Source organism: Triticum aestivum, chromosome 3D, assembly GCF_018294505.1.
Source record: "Triticum aestivum cultivar Chinese Spring chromosome 3D, IWGSC CS RefSeq v2.1, whole genome shotgun sequence".
Taxonomy (NCBI): Eukaryota; Viridiplantae; Streptophyta; class Magnoliopsida; order Poales; family Poaceae; genus Triticum; species Triticum aestivum.
In genome coordinates this window covers 345,372,858-345,381,941 of record NC_057802.1, presented here as the reverse complement: position 1 = coordinate 345,381,941, position 9,084 = coordinate 345,372,858, and positions in this window count along the sequence as shown.

Here is a 9,084-nt window from a genome sequence, read left to right as displayed (position 1 = left end):
AACTCTGGACTAGGTTCCTAATTAAAAAGAACCAAATTGTCGACTGTCCAGACGCCGAAGCCCTCAAGGCCTTTAAACATAGCATCCAAGATGAGTGGCTTGCGCGTCACCTCAGCCAAGAAAAACCTAAGTCCATGGCAGCTCTTACCGCACTGATGACCCCACTTTTGTGCGGGAGAAGATAGCTGGCTTGCTCGTAGAAGCAATAGCACCAGCGATCCTGGCACCTCCGAAGCCAGGGACGACAATGGCAAGCCACGACGCAATAAAAACAAGCGTCGAAACAACAATGAAGGAACCCAAGACACGAAGGTCAACGCCGGATTCAGTGGTCCCAAATCCGGTCAACGGAAGAAGCCATTCAAGACAAACAGAGATGGTCCATCCAGTCTAGACAAGATATTGGATCAGCCCTGTCAGATTCATGGCAGCCTTGACAAACCTGCCACCCATACCAACAGAAATTGCTTGGTTTTCAAACAAGCCAGCTAGCTCAATGCCGAACACAAAGGCAAGGGGCCGTCAAGTGATAGCGAAGACGAAGAGACTCGCCAACTGAACACCGGGGGACAGAAGCAATTTCCCCCCGAAGTAAAAAAGTAAACATGATATATGTGATGCCCATCCCTACATGGAAGCACACGCGCGAACTACGAGACGTCTATGCCATAAAATCGGTCGCCCCAAAATTTAACCCATGGGCGACCTGCTCGATTACTTTTGATTGCAAGGACCACCCAACCAGCATCCGTCACGGAGGTTCGGCAGCTCTGGTCCTTGATCCAATTATCGATGGATTCCATCTCATGCGAGTCCTCATGGACGGCGGCAATAGCTTTAATTTACTCTATCAAGACACCGTCCGCAAGATGAGCATCGATCCCTCAAGGATCAAGCCCACCACAACTACCTTCAAGGGAGTAATACCCGGTGTCGAAGCTCACTGCACGGGCTCAATCACATTGGAAGTCGTCTTCGGTTCGCTGGATAACTTTTGAAGCGAAGACTTGATCTTCAGTATTGTCCCGTTCCGCAGTGGCTACCATGCACTGCTCGGGCGGACCGCTTTTTCTCGTTTCAATGCGGTCCCACACTATGCCTATCTAAAACTTAAGATGCCCGGTCCACGCGGCGTCATCTCGATCAACGGAAACACGGAGCGCTCCCTCCGTACCGAGGAGCATACCACGGCCATCGCAACCGAAGTACAAAGCGGCCCCGTCAAGCTGCATATCTCATCGGACATTAAGCTGCCGGCCTCCATTACACAGGACCGGCCAATTTCAGGGCCAGATTAGCAGTTCCGTCTCTGTCGTTCGCCACATATACCCGTGAAGTTCGTATCGCGGATGCACAATTATGCACTTAAAATACCTTGGTCATCGGCGGAGGCACAATACGGACATGCCTACAATACGGTTCGCCCTCCTACAACCTTCTTCACTTTTTTCAAACTATTTCTTATCTTTTGCCACAGGTGAATCAAAACCTGTTCATCCTACGGACATACAAGGACTCTTTCGGAGCCCCGTTTCGTCCAAATAACCAAAGATTTCTCCGTTTAAGGAATCCTTTTCGCTGAGGCAAAGGCAACGCAGATGTGCGACAGGAGGTCCAAAAGATTTTTTGTAGACCAAACACTCTATTTAAAACCTGTATAGAGCCTTTTTCCTCAGCCTTCGACCCCCTAGCATGTAAAATGGCCTGGGTATTGGTGTTATAATCTGTAAGATTGCGTTCGACGTATCAATCAGATTCTAGTGAACATAATCCGTCTTCAGTACTTGTTTTTCCTCATAGAACTATATTTTGCTTCTTCAGGTGTTTCACGCACACACCTCGGCACTAATTGCCAAGGGCTCGATACGGCAACATATTGGTTGCCGAAAAGTCGGAACAGCTCTACAACATACTTCGGCGTCACGAGTTTGGCATTATATGCATCAGCTCCGAATCATGTCTTTGGTCAATAGTTGGGTTGCCCGGATCCTGTGCTTACTACCTTATGTTCCGTCTTATCGGCTAGGGTAGTAAAGGGAGAACTACTGCGATTGTGTTTTCGGTTCACCTGGTTAAACACCTCGGCAGAGAAAGCCGAAAACTGACTGTAGTGATTCTGCGAGAGCTGGTCAACCACTCGGTGACTTATTAGAATCTTTTGCGATTTCTTCCGTATAACACGAAGGACCGTTTTTCGGTCACCTATGTAACACAATCGTATTTGGATAATCGCGTACATACCAGGGGCTACATCGTAGTCCCACGGCCAAACTCCTATGGCTAAGTGAAAGTGTTAATGCCCTATAGTACGATTGCCTAGTTCGCCGCACTGACACCTCCTTTACGGACCAAGACATTGGGTCAAGTGTGATCAGGTGCTATTCCGAACACCCCCATATTATATGCGAGGGGGCTGAAGCCGACGACTGGCAAACTGTCAGATTATAAAAACGGCCGCACAGGAGGAAATAACTTTCAGACAAAGCCATAAATATAACACAGCCTTAATGTATCATAATATTGTTCTGACAATTCCGGTACATTTATTCAAACATAATGTCCTTCGAGCACTGACCCTCTATCAAGCGGGCGCCCTCTAGGACGTCCTCCAAATAATGCTCTGGCATGCGATGGTCCTTGCCTCCGGGCGGGCCCTTAGCTGCAACATCGGTGGCCTTCATCTTTGCCGAGTACATCTTGACGCGGGCGAAGGCCATCCGGGCACCTTCTATGCACGCCGACCTCTTGACGGCATCGATACGCGGCACTGCATTGACAAGTCGCTGCACCAAACCGAAATAGCTGTTCGGAATGGGTTCAGCGGCCATAGCCGGGCCACGACGTCCTTCATGGCAGCTTCGGACATCTTGTGGAGCTCGGCCCACTGGGCCATCTGTTCATTCAGCAACGCTGGACACCGTGGCACGTTAAATTGTGACCAGAAAAGCTTCTCCGCAGCACGTCCTTCCTGTGCTTGGAAGAACTGCATCACGTCGGAGACACTCTTCGGCAGGTCCAAGAACGCGTCTGGAGAACTCCACAATTGATTAAGCAGAGCATACTTTGGGTCGCTGAGCTTATTCTGTAAAAGAAAGGGCTTACCAGCCGCTATCTCCCCAGCTTGCCGGATCTCCTCCCGAGCCGCTCTAGACTCGGACCGTGCTTCTCTCGCCTCTTGTAAGGCCTTGTCGAGTTCGGCTGCCTTGGCTTTGATATCCTCCTCGAGTGATTTGCATTTGCAAGTGGCATCTTTTAGCTCTCGCTCCATGGTAGATATTCTCTCCTCGCACTGGCGCCGAGTGGCCTATTCGGCCTTTAAATCAACAGCCGCCTTCTTGGCAGCCGCATCGCTCACTCTGGCCTGCTCCTTGGCCCGGGCAAGCTCGGCCTGAAGGGTCTCAACCGCGGTAGCACCGTCTACAGTTTTGCATGTCAAAGTGTATAATTTTCAGCTTCATGCTCATACTATTATACATGCATAAGCGGGATGTCCGATAAACATACCTTGTGCCTCGTCGAGCCGCCTGTTAATAAGGGTAATGTCCTCATCAGCTAACTCAAGTTTATGATTTAAATCTGCAACTTCCGCAGCTTGGGCAGTCGCCGTTGAGATAACAACCTGTTTTCAAGTTAATTATGTTACTTCCTAAGCATATCTTTTTGATCCTCTAATCGCCTCCCTGTGGAAACCGACCAGAGTCTCAGGGGCTACTATATGTACACAGGCACATTTTTGCATGTAAAGAGTGGTTAAAGATATTACATTGCATACCTCGAAGCCTCTCAGCAGGCCCGTAAAGGCTTCATTCAATCCGCTTCTCGCGGACAAAATCCTCTCAAATACCGTACCCATTAAGGTACGATGTTCCTCTGAGATGGACGCACTTTGCAATGCGTCCATCAGTGTATCCGGCACCTCCGGGTTCATGGAGGCTACTGCGGGAGTACAGATTCCCTTCAAAGGGGTACGCTTACTCGACCCTAGAGTCATCTTCGGCTATAAACCGGATAGTTCGAGGCCCTCATTGTTGGTCCCCGTGGGGGCTGCCTCCCCTGGACCCTTGACGGTCAAAGTATCACCTTCGGGCGCTGTCTTCATTGTCCCCCGCGCCGCTGGATGGTCAGGGGAGATCCTCCGGGATGACACCTCGAAGTCGTCCGGCCTTAGGGGCGAGGAAGCTTGTGGAGGCGTCTCGCTTTCCATCATCTCCGGAGGCAAGTCCCCCGATGAGGAGGACTGTTGAGGTAGATAGCGGGCCGGACTGCAAACATATAGTTCAAATGTTACCCTTGCAAACCGAAAAGAACGGGACATGTCTAAAGCACCCTTGTTCACTTACGATTCGGCAAAGGGCTTGTCCCTAGAGAGGAGCTCTTTGTCAACATCGGCTTCCGAACTTGAACCATCTGACAGGGATATCTTCCCTCTCTTGGGTGCCTCCACCTCCAACTCTTCGGAGACAGTCCTTTTCTTCCTGTGGGGAGAAGAGATATCACCTTCTCCTTCCCCTTCGTCTTCATCTTCAGAAGAGGGAGCTTCAGTCTCCCCGGACGTAGCGTCCAGTATACGTTTAGAGCGGAGGCCACCTTCAGCCCTTTTGCTCTTCTTCTTGTCCTCCTTCGCTGGCATTTGATACGGCGCCGGGGCCAGCATTCTCATTAACACAGGATCAGCTAGGTCTTCGGGAAGTGGAGCCGAACACCTGATTCGTTCCGCCTTCTTCATCCAGCCCTGGTTGAAGATAGGTTCCTCAGTACATCGCTATGAGATAATCAACCGACTTGCATTCAGAAGTTGGGTGCTTACCAAGGTATCCGGATGGTTGCAGTCGAGGCCGAAGTCCTCGGATGTGTCCGGCCACTGCTTTTGACTTGTGAAGAATAGTTTCCACATCCCTCTGTGTGTTGTGCCGAAGAATTTCTCAAGGGTCCGCGGTCCTTCTGGATTGAACTCCCACATGCGGAGAGGCCGTCGCTGGCACGGGAGGATCCGGCGGACTAGCATCACCTGGATCACGTTAATGAGGCCGGTGTCCTTATCGAGGATGCTCTGGATATGACTTTGCAGCATCTGCACTTCATCATTTGATCCCCATTCTAGCTCTTTATTAATCCATGATGCGAGCCGCAATGGAGGGCCAGATCGGAATGCAGGCATGGCTACCCCACTTGGTACGATGGGGTTCGGTGATATATAACCACTCCCGCTGCCATAAGTTGGAGGTTTCCGTGAAAGTGCATTTTGGCCAGATAGTGTTGGCGAGCTTGCTCACCATAGCACCGCCGCGCTCCGCCTGCTCCCCATCGACTATCTTCGGCTTCACATTGAAGGTCTTAAGCCATAGGCTGAAGTGTGGGGGGATGCGGAGAAAAGCCTCACACATAATGATAAACGCCGAGATGTGAAGAAAGGAGTCCAGAGCTATATCGTGAAAATCTAGCCCATAATAGAACATAACGCCACGAACGAAGGGGTGGAGAGCGAACCCTAGCCCGCGGAGGAAGTGAGAGATGAATACAACCCTCTCGCTGGATTTTGGTGTGGGGATAACCTACCCCTTGGCAGGGAGCCTACGGGGGATTTCCGCAGGCAAGTACCTCGCCTCCCGAAGCTTCACGATATATTCCTCGGTGACCGAGGAGGCCGTCCACCTGCCTCGGGAGCTGGATCCGGACATAACTAGAAGGCCTGGTAGCAATGAAAGAAATCGAGACCAGGGCGCTGGAGCTTGAGGCTGGAAAGGTTGAGGAAGAGGTAGGCGTGGGGAGAAAGACGGGTCTGTACCCCTTTATAAAGGCAGTGAATATCAAGCGCCTGCCCACTCGCCTTAAAACTCGCCTATTCCCCAAGGGTCGTGCAGACGGCGTGGTTGGATTACCCACACCCATATTGATGAGAATCCCGCGGTAAGGGGACACGATCTCTGCTTCGACAAGACGTGCCAATGAAAACCGAATCTCGAAACATGGAGCGGGAGGCTAAAAAACGGTTCGAAATAATGACCAGGCAGGGACGTAACACTCGCTACAAAAGTTGTCAGTAGATGGGACTTGTGAATATTATATTCTTTGCGGTTGTGTGTGGTGCCTGTTTTGCAGAGCCGGACACGTTTCATGTGTTCGAGTGCTACTTTGAAGTATTCGGAGGAGGAACCCGCCTTGCAATGCCGAAGACAATCTGCGCGCCGGACACATCGTCATTGAAGCCTGGTTCAGGGGCTACTGAGGGAGGCCTGGATTAAGGGGTCCTCGGGCGTCCGGGCTATGTGACGTGGGCCGGACTAATGGGCCATGAAGATACAAGATAGGAGACTTCTTCCCGTGTCCGGATGAGACTCTCCTTTGCGTGGAAGGCAAGCTTGGCATTCGGATATGAAGATTCCTTCCTCTGTAAACCGACTCTATGCAACCCTAGGTCCCTCCCGTGTCTATATAAACCGGAGGGTTTTAGTCCGTAGGGGGCAATCATAATCATACAGGCTAGACATCTAGGGTTTAGCCATTACGATCTCGAGGTACATCAACTCTTGTAAACCCCATATTCATCCAAGATAATCAAGCAGGAAGTACGGTATTACCTCCATCGAGAGGGCCCGAACCTGGGTAAACACCGTGTCCCTATTTACTGTTACCTTTGATCCTCAGACACACAGTTCGGGACCCCCTACCCAAGATCTGCCGGTTTTGACACCGACAGCCACCCCCTTGATGACCCTGGTGGTGCAGAACTTCAGCTGGAATGCCTGCAGCTCAATGCTCCACTTGGCGACTCGGCTTGCGGTGTTAGGGTTGTGCAACACTTTCTCCAGGCGGTATGTGGAGACAAATTTGATAGGATGCCCTTGAAATTAGTGGCATAGCTTCTTGGAGGCGACAAAAAGTGCAAGAAAGAGCTTCTGCTGCATAGGGTAGCGCGTGCGCGTCCCTCTGGACCGTGCTGACAAAGTACACAGGGTGCTCGACGAGGCGCTTGGTTTCCGTGAGCTCTTGCTCCCGCGGGGGAACGCGAGCCCTAGAGGCTTCATGGGGCACCGCGCGCGCGGGCGACCTAGGGGCGCTAGCTTGAGGCGTCGAAGGCTCTAGAGGCTCCGTCGGCCCACGAGGACTAGGAATCTTAGGGGGGCCGGCGGGCCCATGGGGATCTGGGAGCTTTTACTTGGCATTGACGCGCTCTTCTCGTACCGTTACATGTGCGATGCTAGCAGTCTGCGGTGTAGCCGCCAAGTATAGGACCAAGGGTTCACAAAAGCACATCGCCATGACATGTCTCTGACGTATCTATATTTATGAAGTATTCATGCCATGTTTACAACAATTTTATATGGTTTTGGTACGATTTGGATGGAACTAACCCAGACTGGCGCTGTTTTCAGCAGAACTACCGTCGTGTTGTTTTTTGTGCAGAAATAAAAGTTCTTCAAATGCACTAGAAGCTTCGTGGGAGGACCAGGAGGTGAGCACAAGACACCTGGGCGCGCAGGAGGCCCAGGCGCCCAGGGTTGTGCCCCCGCGAGGCCCATCTTCGCGTGATTCCAATGCCAAAAAATCCTATAAATAGAGAAAGCATCAGAAATAACCCTAGATCAGAAGTTCCACCACCGCAAGCCTTTGTAGTCACGAAAAACCAATCTAGACCCCGTTCCAGCACCCTGCTAGAGGGGGAAATCATCACAGGTGGCCATATTCATCATCCCGGCGGCCACCATGATGAGGAGGGAGTAGTCCACCCTCGGGACTGAGGGTTTGTACTAGTAGCTATGTGTTTAATCTCTCTCTCTCTCTCGCTCTCTCGTGTTCTTGAGATGTCACAATCTTGATGTATCGCGTGTTGGATCACGGGTTCCAGCAAAACCCTTAAGGTTCGAACACTGGGGTGCGCGCGAAGTTCTTCCCCTACCGATCCATGTCCTAGCTTGCTAAGATCTCAAGAACGAACTCATAAACTCACAACACAAGGGACACAAGATTTATACTGGTTTGGGCCACCGTTGTGGTGTAATACCCTACTCCCGTGTGGTGGTGGTGGATTGCCTCTTGGGCTGATGATGAACAGTACAAAGGGGGAAGTACAGCCTCCTGAGGATAAGGTGTTCTTGTGCTTGGCCGACTTGTGTGGGTGAGGATTACTCAAGATGAGATGCCTCCTACCATGGTGGCTAGTCCTATTTATAGAGGCCCTGGTCCTCTCCCCAAATATTGAGTAGGAAGGGAGCCAACAACGGCCAATTTGAAGGGGGACAACTAGTACAGCTTATCCTGACAAAAGTAGTCTTCGCCTGCAAAAGGCTCTGGTGGTGACGCCGCCTTGGGCTCCATGGTGACCTCCATCTTGTCGTCCTGCTGGTCTTGGTCTCGTTGCACTGATATGGAAACCTTTGCTTGATGCCTCGGTACTCCGCGCCTGCGCTTGCCTCCTTAGCACCAAAGGGGAAACAAGGACGCTGCACGCGCTGGCGCCCGCCTGGTCTCGATCGTCATGCCTCACGTCACGAGAACCTCGCAAGGTTTGCCTTGCCTTGATTTCTCCGCCCCTCGTCAGCCTGCCTGGCGAGACCGCTCCTGAGGAGGTCTTGCATCGTCCGCCTCGCGAGGCTTGGCCCCTCGCGAGCGTCTTGAATGCCTTGTTGATGAAGATGGGCCATACAGGCCTGCTAGCAGAGCCACGCCATGGGCCGCAGGCAGGCAAGTCTGGGGACTCCCGTTCCTAGGACGCCGATAGTAGCCCCCGGGTAAAGTGCGGAGCACCGCGGGCCCCAAAAGCCTGTGGCCTTGGTCGACGCATGGCGGTTGATTGGACATGGGCATCTCCGCTTCCCCACGCTGCCTCGGCAAATGCCCGACTTGACAAGTCCCTGCGACATGCAAGGAAAACCATCATTACCTGTGATCGTGGGGGCGCTGGTTGGCCTTCTCCTGCTGTAAATGAGGAGGGGGGCAGAGCCCCGTCACCCATTTCTTCCCAGTCCGCTTGCTTCTTCTTCCGCTCCACCACCGACTCCAATGGCGCCATCGAAGAGGTTCCCTGCCGCACAGAAGGGAAAGGCCCCTCGCGAGGTGCCTGGCTCCCCGGCGCCCAAGTGTGGA